This window comes from Oncorhynchus kisutch, linkage group LG24, assembly GCF_002021735.2.
Source record: "Oncorhynchus kisutch isolate 150728-3 linkage group LG24, Okis_V2, whole genome shotgun sequence".
Taxonomy (NCBI): domain Eukaryota; kingdom Metazoa; phylum Chordata; class Actinopteri; order Salmoniformes; family Salmonidae; genus Oncorhynchus; species Oncorhynchus kisutch.
Window position 1 is genome coordinate 15536976 of NC_034197.2, and position 14508 is coordinate 15551483.

Genomic DNA, 14508 nt, shown 5'->3' on the forward strand with positions numbered 1-14508 from the left:
ATTGTTGAATGTCCATAAAATGGAATTATGCATCGTGAGAATGAAATGTATAAATCAAGAAATTTGAATGGATTAGAGCTTTTCCCAGGTCTACCACTTCCTCAGCTATCACATAGGCTAGGTCTAGGCTGCTTACTATCATGAAAGCACTTTGCCAGGAAATGTTTCCATAATGCATTTTTACATTTAATTTCACGGCTGTCATCAGTCAGAACTTCCGAGATAAAACAAGGGTTCCCAGGCAAGAGCTGGCATATGTTCTTGAAGCTCCTAGTATGATATAAACTGAAGGCATAGGCTATTTTGCACATTTTTCTTCATAATGATCTCATTGGCTGGTGGTTGCACGTCGCTAGGCAGCACCTCACCACCAGCGTGAGGGTACCAGTGCCACCTCAGCTGCGCACGAGACAGACCAAGCAAGCTCGCAAACTCCTGGCTGCCACTCCTGTCAAAGAAAGAGGTAAGCAGAAAAACATGCGTGTTTGATACTTATTTAAAGCTTTATTGCGTATTGAATCTGGTTTATTAGGATACATACTCGTTTGAGAGTGTTTGTGTAGTTTAAACGGGCATGGAGTGAGAATTTGAAAGTGAACATGTTTGAACATAGATTTTTGTTTTTGTTTTTTTGCGACATTTCTTGTTCAGTTTTCACTTCTGTAGACTTCTAGAACATTTCCATAGAAGCCATGGAGCCAAGTTGTATTCATATAGCCACAAAATATCATGCTAGTTCTAATACTGAGTGTATGAATTGTAGCAAAGGAGAATGGGAGTCGCAGTTATTTGAATCTTTTCTACCACAGAGGAGAAAGCTAAGAGAAATATACATTTTAAAGCTTAATTTAAAGGTACTAAATGTAACAAACTATTGTTGTCACATTGACTGGGGCCAGAAAATATTTTGTTGTCGAATTCACTGGTCTGTTGTTGAGTTGAAAACAAGAGCCGGTCTGTTGACCAATAAGAAGGCTGCACCATTAGAATGCAATTTGGGGCAAAATATTTGTGGGGGTAAAATAGTGTTTCACAACATCATTCCACAGATGCATCAAGGAAATTTTCTGAAATTACACTGCAAAAATATTGCTTGTAGCATTAGTGTCAGATGAATGTAAACAACAACAACTTTATGAAAACACATACATCAGGGTGTGGTTTAGGAAGTTGCATGCCAGTAAACCAATATAAGGAGGAGCTGTCACAAGCAGAACTCTCAATAGCAGAGGCATTTTATTCCTTGATTTAATTCCCCAAGACTCTTGCTGTAGTTACCCAGCTGGTGTATCTGTCAGAATGGGTTGTTCACATTAGCCTTTTAATTGTGTCCCATGTCGGTTAAATTGATTTTGACTGTAGCAGCATGTTATCCGTAGGTTATCTCCTCTGACATGTATGATGTATTGATTGATATTCTCCTTGTCTCAGCTGTTCTAAGGGAATTGACCCGGTCATGGAGCTGACAGGGGCTGTACATCATGGAACTAAACTGGCTTATAGGCCATTCATCATGTTCACCAAAGCCAGTAGGGGGGTTCGGGGGCATCCTCCCCTGGCAAAATTTATTTAAACAGCTAAATGCATGAATTTGGAGCACTTTGAAATTAACATTGAGAGATTAGATGTGCAGTAATTATAATCCATAGAGCAGCTTTAAGTGATACAGTCTGCTGTGTGCTCACTCCTACTCTGCCTCTCTCCATCACTTTCTCTATGTCGTCTGTTGCTGTCCCTCGTGTCTGCCCTCTTCTGTTGCTGTCTCTTGTCTATCCCCCTCTCTCATCTTGCCCTGGTTGTAAAAAGTGTAAATGTTAACAATTGTTTTAATAGTAATTTTAAAGGCTTTTTCACCTCACCTGTAAATTCTTTGTAAACCATGTTTAAATTTTTCGCTGTCTGTATTTCACCTGTTATAATTTGTGCAAATAAATAAAATGAAATAGAATCTATAGAACAGCTTGAAGTGATACAGTCTAATGTGCGCTCAACCCACCTCTGTTCTTTCTCCATCTCTTGTGCCACTTTCTGTGTCTAATTTGGTGTCTCTCCATCATATCCTTATCTTCTGTTGCTATCTCTTTGTCTTGTCTGGTGTCTCTTTCCATCATCTACTTTTCTGTTACTGTCTCTGTATCTGGTGTGTCTCTTTAGTTTTTCAATCCAAAACGGTCAAGCGGATACTGGGGTAGCTTAACTTGTTTTGGGCCTGTGTCTGGGTCACCTAAATCATCCTCATCCCTAAAGTTGCCACTGGCTGTTGCTGTCCTAAGTGATCCACTGGCCTGCTATTCTCATCTGTCCTCCTCCTGGGCTCATTCCCAATGTAGCAAGGTAGAGGTACAACATGTCATTAGTTTGTTTAAAAGGGCGACTGCACTTCCTGATTTGGCATGTTTTAGATTTGGTTCATTAAGAAATGCTAGCGACTATGACTGAATTCAAACGCGAGTTGGTTTCGGGGTGTGGTTTGATGTGGGTGTGTGTTCGCACATGGGAAGAGTTAGCCAAAGTATTTAGCCAATTAGCTTCAGCCTGCTGGTGTGCAACCTGACTGACTCTCCGGGGCTATGTTAGGGACCGTCAATAACTTACATAATGTAAATGGGACAGTATCTTTTCGTTGTCTCATTAAATGTTTTCAATATTTGATATGAATTTCTAAAATGTATCGTTGGTTTGAGGTTTTTAAGTCATTGAAATTTGGAGCTATTGGAATTTTAACATATTGTCCCATGTACATTGTGAAATTTACCAACGGTCCATTATTAGCCCCATAGGGATATTTAAAGTCAACCCAAATTTACCACAGGCATGACGATAGGGTCGCCTGCAGCTGCACTCTGAATTGATGATTACTTGTGTGCTGCCAACTGTGGGCATATGGGCAGGATTGAAACAAACCCAACCTTAATTTACTTTGTGATGCAGTCACGACGTAAAGTCTCACACTCTGTTTTGGATGAGACTGACTGTGACAAAAATGATCCTATTTACACTGTGTAGTCAATTTTAACAGTAGGATAAATGTTTGACTCATTGATGCAACATGGGCTGTACAGTAACAGACAGTTACATGACCTACAGCATGATCAAGCAAGTGCATTTTTCCGAAATTTCGGACCACTAAACAACTATTGATTTAGAACCAGAGAGTTCCCGCAAGTCGCAAATAAAACAGGAGCTGCCTCCACTATTCCAGCACCATTTCAACATCAACAAATCACCAATCAACTTAAGCTAAATATGATGAGCCTCATGGTTTGGATTTCTGTGTGTGTGTGTGTGTGTGTGGTGTGTGTGTGTGTGTGTGCGCGCACGTTCTTGTAAGTAGAAAAATATGTTGACTCACCCTACTTCTTGAGAAACGACAATGTCATCCTCCTCTCTTTCATGTTGACGAAACGGTCTATCACTCTGTCATACAGTACACATTTTCATTTTTTGTTGTCCTAGGCTACCTGGCTAAAACGCTTGCTCGCTAGCCAAACTTTCATTCATGGGCAGCGTTAGCTACTTAACATTAGCCTTCTACTGTACATCTAGCTACATATTGAACTTCCATCCTCTCAGGCCAGGGGCACAACAAAGGTTGGATCAGAATCGTGTTATAAAATCATTGGCCAGTATGGAGTCCAAATCCCTATCTTCATCCATGGCTAATTTTGGAAAGGGCTAATTTTAGCTAGCTGGCTACAGTAGCTAGCCACCGGAGGATAACAACAGCTCGCTCAGTTTAGCTCAATGCTGATTGGCTAATGTTTTATACTTTTTTTGTCAAGGTAGGCCAGATGCTCGCTGGCTTCCCTTGCATTCAATGCTAGGGACGGCAACAATGTCATACCTGTTTGGACCAGACATCAGATAGATGGCCTACACGTAGAGAGACAGAGGGGCGCTGTTTCGCTCGCTTGGATGCTTTCTCCTGTGAGATACACTCAGCCTCTTACAAATTGTAGGAAAATTGTGAAACACAGAGAGATGAAATATACATGATTTTGTGTTTTGAAAACAATTTATTGGATAATTTTCTGGGGAGTGACCCTTCCCTTGGCATCCATGAATACACGCCATTGTAGGACACGTCTCCTTGACTAAATGACTTAATGTCTCCTTCCATACACTGCCATGGATAATTGTGCTCAATGTATAGGACCGAAGAAAATGTGGCATTTTCTGGATGTGACATTTTCTGTGTGTCTCGGTGTCTATCGATCCATGATGACCATGTGAGACTCTTTCTGTGAGACTCCGAGTGAAGAGCTTTCTGACTGGGTGTGCGTCCCAAATGGCAACCTATTCCCTACAAAGTGCAGTGCACTATATTGAGAAAAGGGTGCCATTTGGGAAGCATCCTGAATGTTTCCTCTTCAGGCTGCTTCAGAGCTGAGCAGTGTGTGTTTTCCCAGGTTGACCCTCCAGCATAGGTAATGGGCTGCCAGTACAGTGTTCCCCTTGGCCCACTGTGTCGGTTGACAGTTGGTTGGCATCGTCTAAAAACAGATTCCCCAGTATCTCGCTGTTGACAGTTGGATTTGTGATTTCCTCTCTTGGCAAGGATTATTTTGATTGAAATCCAAGTGAAAGAAAGAGTTTGAGTATCTAATTATCACAGAAATTGTTGTAAATTCGTTAGGGTATGAACTCTACAAGGTGTTGAAAGCGTTCCACAGGGATGCTGGCCCATGTTGACTCAAATTGGCTGGATGTCCTTTGCGTGTTGGACCATTCTTGATACACACAGAAAACTGTTGTGCCTGAAAAAACCCAGCAGCACACAAACCGGTGCGCCTACTACCTACTGCCACACCCCGTTCACACCCCACACTTAAATCTATTGTCTTGCCCATTCACTCTCTGAATGGCACACACACACAATCCATGACTCAATTTTCTCAAGGCCTAAAAATCCTTCTTTAACCTGTCACCTCTCCTTCTGATTGAAATGAATTTAGCATGTGACATTTATAATGTATCATAACTTTCACCTGGCTTCACCTGGTCAGTCTATGTCATGGAAAGAGCAGATGTACATAATGTTTTTTTACACTCAGGATATGTATTATGGTCTCAGAGTGTCATGGTTCTGTGTGGCCGCAGGGCTGACTGCATGTCTGACCCTTTCCATAACCCTATGTCCTCAGGGAAGTCTACACATCCGTTCCAGGAGCACCAGATGGCAACACTGGTTGCATAAAGATCTTTCTTTTCCCTAAATCTTATCATCTATAGAATTAGGCTATCCAGACCTGATTTACCCAAGCAATTTTAAATTAGAGAGAGGCTTTTTGTTAATGACATAACAAAGTGCACATCATGTGTCTCTTTGGCTAGGGCAGGGATCGGGGTCTTAACTAAATGCTGCGAGTTATAATAGTAGAATACACTAGTAGAATAGTAGAATACACTAGTAGAATAGTAGAATACACAAGTAGAATAGTAGAATACACAAGTAGAATAGTAGAATACACAAGTAGAATTTACCATTTTGGTTGTGCATCAGCAGTTTTTCTCTTATGTCAGTCACTGATAGTCAGTTAATTAGCCCATGTCAGCTGCCATTTTTTTTATTTCTAAGTTCGTTTAGTGGCCAGCTATCCACACTTGTTATCATGGTCAAATTACCGGCCCAGGGGCCACAATCGGTTTTGTTAGTCAGTCTCACTCGGATATCATACTGCAAATATTTCTCTCCACCCTATGGCATAATGTGTCAAATTGCAGGAAATTAGCAATAAAACAGCTCTTTTTCCTTTCCACCCCATGGCAAAATTGTAGAATTGCATAAAATTAGTTTGGCAACTGTGGCCCTTTATGATGAGTTCATATTTTTGTGGTCCCAACCCATCCCTGGGCAAGGTTGTCCTTTGGCGTAACAAGTGCATTTGCCATTGCCTAAATTTAGTTTTTATTTTCTGAGGAGCTAATAGAATACAGTGACTGCATATCAGTGTTTCTGAAATATCTCTCCCCTAAGCCACTCTACCCAGTAACCTTACCGGCCACCACTCCTCCATCCCTTGCTCCTTCCCTCCATCCTCTGTCCCTCCATCCCTTATGCTTCCAGATGAGTGACTCTGCTCTGCTCTCCTTGTTCTGTTTCTGTGTTGGCACTGGGAGCTTGTATGGACACTCAGGAGGAGGCAGAGTGGGTTCGCTCTACTCTGACACTCCCTCCAAACAGACTGTCTTCTATTATTTTTTAACATATTTACGTTATGGCTCAGCTCAGCAACATCATTATCGTCATCATCATTGTCACTGTGGGGGAAGATTTGCCTGTTGACAATGTGGCTCCTTCCAAAACAGAATTTGGTTTGTTATTACTTAATGTCCCCACGTTCTTATTTTAAAAGCATTGTGAAACCCGCATAGTTTCAGTTTATTCATGAGGATGTTCTATCTGGCCCCTTAAAGGAACAAAGGCTTCTTTAAAATGCACTTTCCCTATGAGCTCAGCTGCAGGAACGTGTCCTTGGAAATCCCATTCTCACCCTGGATCCTGTGGATTCACACAGACACTGGGGACAGTAGCCTGAGGCCAGCTGTTAATAGACTCCTGGCTGTCTGTGTGTCTCTAGGGATCTGGGACTCAGGGGGAACTTTAGGGAACATATCCCGCGGGTGCCACTGCATATATAGGTAGGGATGTTTTTATTGATAAGGTCCCATAGGACTTGTGTGTGTGAATTATGTAGCCCTCACCTAAATATTAACTGAATGTCATTAGTGGTATGGTTTCTGAATATAGTGGTACATTAAAGGGATACTTCAGGATTTTTACCCTTTATTTACTTCCCCAGAGTCAGATGAATTTGTGGATACAATGTTTTTGTCTCTGTGTCCAGTATGAAGGAAGTTAGAGAGAGTTTTGTGGACCAATTAGGATTAGCACATTAACTGGAAGTCTATGGGTATCTATTAGCATGCTAGCAGATACCCATAGACTTCCAGTCATAGCGCTAACTCTAGTTAGCATTTGCGCTAGCACTAGTTAGCAACTTTCTTCAAACTGCATTCAGAGACAGAAAATCCCAGAGTATCCCTTTAACTTTACAAGGCCAATAAGCACATGATGGGTTTTAGAGTGTTATTGGTCTCCTGATGTATTTACATGTACAGTAAATGAGTCCAAATCCACAACATCTTGATTCATCTACTTCACACTGTACATTTTTTGGAGCTCTGTGGTCAAAAAGGTTAACCTGATTCGTGGCTCATGTTTCAATAATGGATGGCACCAGTGTACCTCCTACCTTGTTTCGTTGTCCTAATGGGCCCTTCCCTGACCTCATTTACCTTTGTTGGCATAAAGCCAATGATTTAGAATATCAGAACAGGAAAATGTTAGCTTTGTACTAATACTATATAGTTATTTACCAAGTAGAATGATATAACTGCACTCTACAAAATTGATATCCAAAGGATAAAACCTACCATTCCCCATTATCTCCAACTTAAGCAGTACAGTAGTTAGCATTCAGCAGACCTACATTCAGTGTGTGTAACAGGGAGACAGTCAGCCCTTCAGTGCTGCTCATTATCCTCCCTCCAGTGCATCAGGACTAGCTGACGAGAGAGAGAGAAAAGCCTCTGAACTTCTCCCAGTCAATTTCCACTAAAGCTCCGCCAGATCTTATATCATGAATTATTTATGCGGTAGCTAGTGGTTTGTGTGAGGCTGCTGGGCTGGCTGGCTGCTCAGGAGATGATGATTTCTGCTTCTTTCATAATGCTGCTTGTGTTCAAATCAAATCAAATTTGTTCTGACTGCACTGTGTGTGGAGCACACTGTGTCCTGTGGAAGTCGGTACATCATAATATTCCCCCCCCCCCCCCCCCCCCCCCCCCTCATTCTCTCTCGATCTAAAATGTTAATTCTCTCACTTCCTCACGCCCTCTCCTTCATTCTCTCTCTCCATGAACATCATCTAAATTATAGCACTGTCAGTGATGTCTCAATTACATGCTTGTAATTAGTAGGATCAGTGTTGTTCAAGGATGCTCAGGAGCTAAATGGTAGAACACACTGGATTAACATTACATTTGTATTACTTTTTTATCTTTCTATTCCTGTTCGTAATTTACATGTGTGTACTGATAACTATGTTATTGGAAGGAAACTGGTATCAATGCAGTGGTAATTATAGTCCAGTGTTCTTTGTAGATATTGCAGGCCAGGCAGATAGTTACTGTAGCACAAACACTGTTTAGAGGTGGATGTTGGTACTAATGCTTTTTTTGAAGGCATGAGGGATGGATGCATCCGCTTCCTCTGCAATTAATTATTTATCTGGAGACCGCATCTGTGCTGCTGTTTCAACAACTGCTAAAGATGTGGCCTGTGCCCCAAATGGCACCCTATTCCTTATATGGTGCACCTATAGTGCTCTGGTCAAACATAGTGTTTGGGATGCAGATGTGATGTCAACTGGACTAGAGCTAGCAGCTTATTAGAGTGCGAGATAGTACTTTCTCTTTAATGGCTTTGGAATGAGTCACCCACCACTACCACCCTCCTCTCTGCCTCTGTAATTCTGCTATATTTACCTAATGTTTGCGTCACTGGCTTAGCTCTGTGGGTGCTTATTTATTCAGGTGTGTTTCCTGGGGATACATGCTAATCTTTGAGTCAGGCCTTTTATTTTTGTTTGCCTGGTTTCATTACATGATTCCTGCTGAGCCTATACATATGAAATGATATATTTACATATCTGACTTGGTCTTTCAATGTTAAACTGGCGCCCTTTTGCCCCCAGGGAATAGCCTATACATTCATCAAAATACCATGTCCCCTGCAAAGTAATTTATGCACACAGACCTTATGAAAAACATAACCCATCATGTATTCTAGCTGTTTCCTAAGTGTGTAAATCAAGGGTGTCAAACATACGGGCTGCGGGACAGATTCGGCCCGCGGGTGGTTTGAGTAAAAAATGAAATGCAAAAAAATAAAACAAATTCGGGGAAGGGAAACAAACTCAATGGTGTAGAAATGATCATGGACCTACATTCATACAGTTTCTTGACTGGGTCCAGCTGGCTGATTATTATCGAAATAAAGCTAGACAGTCAGGCAGGGAGCATCAAATTCTAAAAACTATGAATAGAGAAGTATATTTTGCAAATTTTTACGGCGAGGAAATCAAAACTATTTTCAGTACGGCCCTCCACACCTCATTGAAGACCGAATGCGACCTCGGGCACAAAAAGAGTTTGACACCTCTGGTGTAAATGGATGTGTCTCGGCATCATCAGTATATCCCCCCCTCATGTTTACCCTGTCACTTGGCTGAGGTGACTTCAAAAGGACCTGTCTTGATGGAAGACTGCTCGTCGGAAACAGCACAGCATGAAATGTGTTTCTGTCACCTGATCTGTGTGTTTAGCATAAGACTTCTGTATAGATTGAGAGCAGTGAAGCAGAAGTGTTTTTATCCTGCTAGAATGTGTACAGGGTTGATGGCCGTGACCACCTCTCCTCTGTGTGGTCATGGAGACAGGGTGTCTTCGAGTGGGGAAGGTTAAACATAAGAAAGTCCTACTGAAGTGTCTGTCTGTCTGTGCAAGGGTGTTTGTACATAGTACTTGCAAACCTCAAAATCCACCTTTCTCACATTGAATATGAGACTAAGGTACGACAAAGTTTATTTAATTTTTTTATTTAACCAGGCAAGTCAGTTAAGAACAAATTCTTATTTTCAATGACGGCCTAGGAACAATGGGTTAACTGCCTGACAGGGGCAGAACGACAGATTTGTACCTTGTCAGCTCTAGGGTTTGAACTCGCAACCTTCCGGTTACTAGTCCAACGCTCTAACCAATAGGCTACCCTGCGATGTGGACCTGAAACCAAGCGTTTCATACTGCATGGATTGCATGTTTACTACACCTACTTAGTAGCTTTATCCTCGCCCTCAGCATAGCACAGCAGCAGAGTACGAGTCTGAAGTCACCACTCTGAGCCATATCTCCTCTCCTGTATGCTGGTAGTCTAGAGGAAGAGGGACCTCTTGCTCCTCTCTGCTAAAGATATTATGCATAGCATCCACATGTGGTAGAGAGAGAAAGACAGAGAGAGAGAGAGTGTGGTAAAGAGTGTTGACTGTGCAGTGTCCATGTGGCCCTATAGCAAGCTGCTTCTGGAGTCTTTCAGATAAGAAAGTCATTTAGCGGAGCTCTGATGCTTATGGACCCTCACACAGTCAGACTATCTCTACGATGGTGACACTGCACACTGAGCAGCCAGAGTGGTAGTGTTCACTATAAAGGGGTCCATAATTAGGAGTCAATGGTTGTCTGATTTTAGTTGACTGTGAAGAGAATACTGTACAGGTGAGAGCAGTACTGTATACTAGTGACTAGTAAACCATACAACCTCACAGCCACTGCTGCATAGCTTCAGCTGTCCATGGTGCTGAAATATTGAAGACCTTATGGATTTTGTACTATTGAAGACTATTCATTAGCTAACACATTTAGGCATCCATAAGTATGTCTACATCTTTACATTTTAGCAACCACTAATTGTCTCTACTGGATTATTCATATATGTGGAGTGTGTGTAAATATTCATGGACATGCTGGAAAAGATTATGCATAACAATCGAATAACAGATCGTTATACTAGCTGACTGACTGCATGCTGTGGGCTCTAGCTATCGTTATAATATCATATCGTGAGGTCCCTGGCAATTCCCAGCCCTACACCCCTGTAGTGAGTCCCATCAATAGTCATGACGTAATACAATTATACTATGTTGGCTGACGTAGCTCACCACCAAACCGCTGTGAATTTGTATGTGTGACGTGGTGAGGTTGGACCCAGGTGTAGAGAAGAGACCAAACGAGGAATCATTGGTTAAGGATAAACATAATAGTTTACTGAGAAACGGTAGCCGCAGGATCACAGTACACTTGAAAAACAACACACACTAAGTCTCAAACACTCACTCAGGAAATGCTTGCACGCTGTAAACAATTCAAGCTTCTGCAAAGGACAAGACTAAGCACACCTCTTTTAACAGGGAAATCATAGTGAGTAAATAAGACACACTTGAGTGTCGTTAATGTCTCTAGGACAGTCTTTTCCGCCCTCTGGTGACAGGTGGAACCATGACAGTATGCTCTGTGCTGTATTACTTTAGGTTACTGTAGGTTACTTATGTAACTTCTTTGGGATAGGGGGCAGTAATTTTCACGTCCGGATGAAAAGCGTGCCCAAAGCAAATATGCAGGATATGCATATGCATGGTAGTATTGCATATGCATGGTAGTATTGGATAGAAAACACTCTAAAGTTTATAAAACTGTTAAAATAATGTCTGTGAGTATAACAGAACTGATATGGCAGGCGAAACCCCGAGGACAAACCATCCAGGGAAAATTGTTTTAGAGGTCATTGTGTTTTCCAATGATTTTCTATGGGAAACCTGATTTATTAGGGCCCAGATTGCAGTTCCTATGGCTTCCACTAGATGTCAACAGTCTTTAGAAATTGTTCGATGTTTTTCTTTTGAGAAATGAAGAAGTAGTCCTATTCTTCCCATGTGTCACTCAGATGGACTCAAGTCTTTTGGTGCGCGTGAACAGGAGCACTTGAACAGGCTCCTCGTTATTTTTCTCCGGTATTGGAAACCGTTTATTCCGTCTTAAATTTCATTTATTTACATTTTAGGGTACCTGAGGTTGGATTAGAAACATTGTTTGAAATGTTTGGACCAAGTTTACAGGTAACTTATTAGATATTTTGTAGTCATGTTGGGGGAGTTGGAACCGGTGTATTTCGGAAACAAACGCCAAATAAATGGACATTTTGGGGATATAAAGAAGGCATTTATCGAACAAAACAACCATTCATTGTGTCACTGAGACATTTGGGATTGCAAAAAGATTAACAAGAAGGTAAGCTTTATTTCAATGTATTATATGAATGTTAAATATTTATGTTTTTGTAGTTTGAATTGGCGCTCTGCAATTTCACCGGATGTTGTCAAATCTATCCCGGTAACGGGATTCGAGCTTAAGGGATCCCTAAGAGGTTTTAATAAGTGACGGTACATGTATCATGATAATTGGACACGCATAAACCATATTATGACCATATATAAAATGTGTAAGAGAAAGTTTCTCCAACTTCTTTATTTTATGCAACAATAAATAGCTAGTAGCTCTAGCAGCCCCTTCAGCTGGTGCTGTCTTTTCACTTTCCTGCTATAAAATGGTCTATGCTTATATCTCTCTCTCTCAGGGGACTAATATAAAGGGGATGGGAGTGAATAACATATGTTAACCTCCTGAAGAGGTGGTAAAGGTAGGTAACAACACATCTGCCACGCTGATCCTCAACACAGGGAACCCTCAAGGGTGCATGCTCAGTCCCCTCCTGTACTCCCTGTTCACTCATGACTGCACGGCCAGGCATGACTCTAACACCATCATTAAGTTTTCAGATGACACAACAGTGGCCTGATCAACGACTAGACCACCTATAGGGAGGAGGTCAGAGACCTGGCTGTGCCAGGACAACAACCTTTCCCTCAACGTGATCAAGACAAAGGAGATGATTGTGGACTACACGAAAAAGAGGGCCGAGCACGCCCCCATTCTCATTGACGGGGCTGCAGTGGAGCAGGTTGAGAGCTTCAAGTTCCTTGGTGTCCACATCACCAACAAACTAACATGGTCCAAGCACACCAAGACAGTTGTGAAGAGGGCACGACAAAACCTATTCCCCCTCAGGAGACTGAAAAGATTTGGCATGGTCCTCAGATCCTCAAAAGGTTCTACAGCTGCACCATCGAGAGCATGGTGGTTGCATCACTGCCTGGTATGACAACTGCTCTGCCTCCGACCGCAAGGCACTACAGAGAGTAGTGCGAACGGCCCAGTACATCACTGGGGCCAAGCATCCTGCCATCCAGAACCTCTATACCAGGCTGTCAGATGTAGGCCCTAAAAATTGTCAAGACTCTAGCCACCCTAGTCATACACTGTTCTCTCTGCTACCGCACAGCAAGCGGTACCGGAGCGCCAAGTCTAGTTCCAAAAGGCTTCTAAACAGCTTCTATCCCCAAGCCATAAGACTCCTAAACACCTAATCAAATGGCTACCAGACTATTTGCATTGCCCCCCCCCCCTTCCGCCCTTTTAGACAGCTGCTACTCTCTGTTGTTATCATCTATGCATAGTCACTTTAATAACTCTACCTACATGTACATATTACCTCAACTAACCGGTGCCCCGGTTAGCACCGGTACCCCTGTATATAGTCTCGCTATTTTTATTTTACTGCTGCTCTTTAATTACTTATTACTTTAATTACTTATTCTTATCCGTATTAGTTTTTGTTAACTTCATTGTTGGTTAGGGGCTCGTAAGTAAACATTTCACTGCATTCGGCGCAACATTCCAACATTCACTCAATGAACTCTGGGTTTTTACAAAGTGCAGGGCAAGCCATTCCATCAGATTGTGTTATCGGACAGCTTGATATACCTACTTACATTTTGGAAGCTAATAGATTGCATTTATTTAAGAGATGAGACATAAAGGCACTTGCTTTGCTGATAAAAACGTACTTATTTACTTAATATGATTGTGATGTGTTGTTGTCTCACCTAGCTATCTTAATGTACTAATTGTAAGTCACTCTGGAGTGTCTGCTAAATGGCTAAAATGTATAATAATTGTAATAAGAAGATAATATTAACAGGTACATATTATTGGTCACGGAATAAATAGCAGAAGAAGAACTGCAGATGAAACAATGCTGTGATTGAAAATTGTACACCGGGCAAATCATGAGTCATGACCGCAGTAAAATTCCACGTGACCATTGAGTCTCTTATTATGCCCTCTGGAGATGCTTTGGTAGTACCCAACTTGTTCGCTTCAGGGGCTCTTTTGAGAGGGTCTGAGTTCCCTTGGAGTGTTCACACTGCATAAAAAGTTTTTGCGAACTGAGTTCACAAAAATTGTCTGAAAGGGACCAAGTGTAAAAACACCCTTAGTTTTTATATGGTTTTCACTTGAGAGCTGACACTGTCACCCCTTCGGCAGCTCCTTGAGGGCTGATGAAGTGTATCAATCCCTCCATTGTCCAGCAGAGGACACTCTTACTCTGACCTGCCCTGTCCCCCGTGGACATCCTCACTGGTCAATTAGATAAAGTACATCCTGATTTAGTCACACTTGATAAAACATGAAATGTTAGGCTAATGATTATTAATCTGATTATGATCTTTCCACGGTGCATGCCTATTAATTTCTCCAAACAAGTCCTTTTGAATGGATTATTCCAACACAAGGCATTTCAGCCCTTCCATTCTACTCCATCCTATCTATCATAGTTAAAAGAATAAAACTTGCCATTTTTCCTCTGTCATGAAGATTCAAGTAGACTTGTTCTGTCCTGTCCATTCTCACTGGGCTGGGTCTCTATTGATCGCGTGGCAGAGATAGTGGTTGTGGCCACAGAAAGCCATCCATCACAGTGCTGCCCGGGCC

General features: G+C 41.9%; 1 protein-coding gene across 5 annotated transcripts in view; it reads left to right on the plus strand.

Annotated features, from left to right (window-relative positions):
- Positions 1–312: 312 nt before the first annotated feature.
- The window catches only part of LOC109869428 (rap1 GTPase-activating protein 1-like), a 108959-nt gene continuing 94763 nt past the window's right edge, over positions 313–14508 (plus strand). For 2 of the 5 annotated variants that reach the window (XM_031803910.1, XM_031803911.1), the window contains exon 1: positions 377–463. The gene's annotated coding sequence lies outside the window, so the exon portion shown is untranslated. Of the gene's footprint in view, positions 464–14508 lie in introns of all 5 variants that reach the window. The other 3 variants (XR_004205265.1, XM_031803913.1, XR_004205266.1) reach the window with 3 other exon arrangements.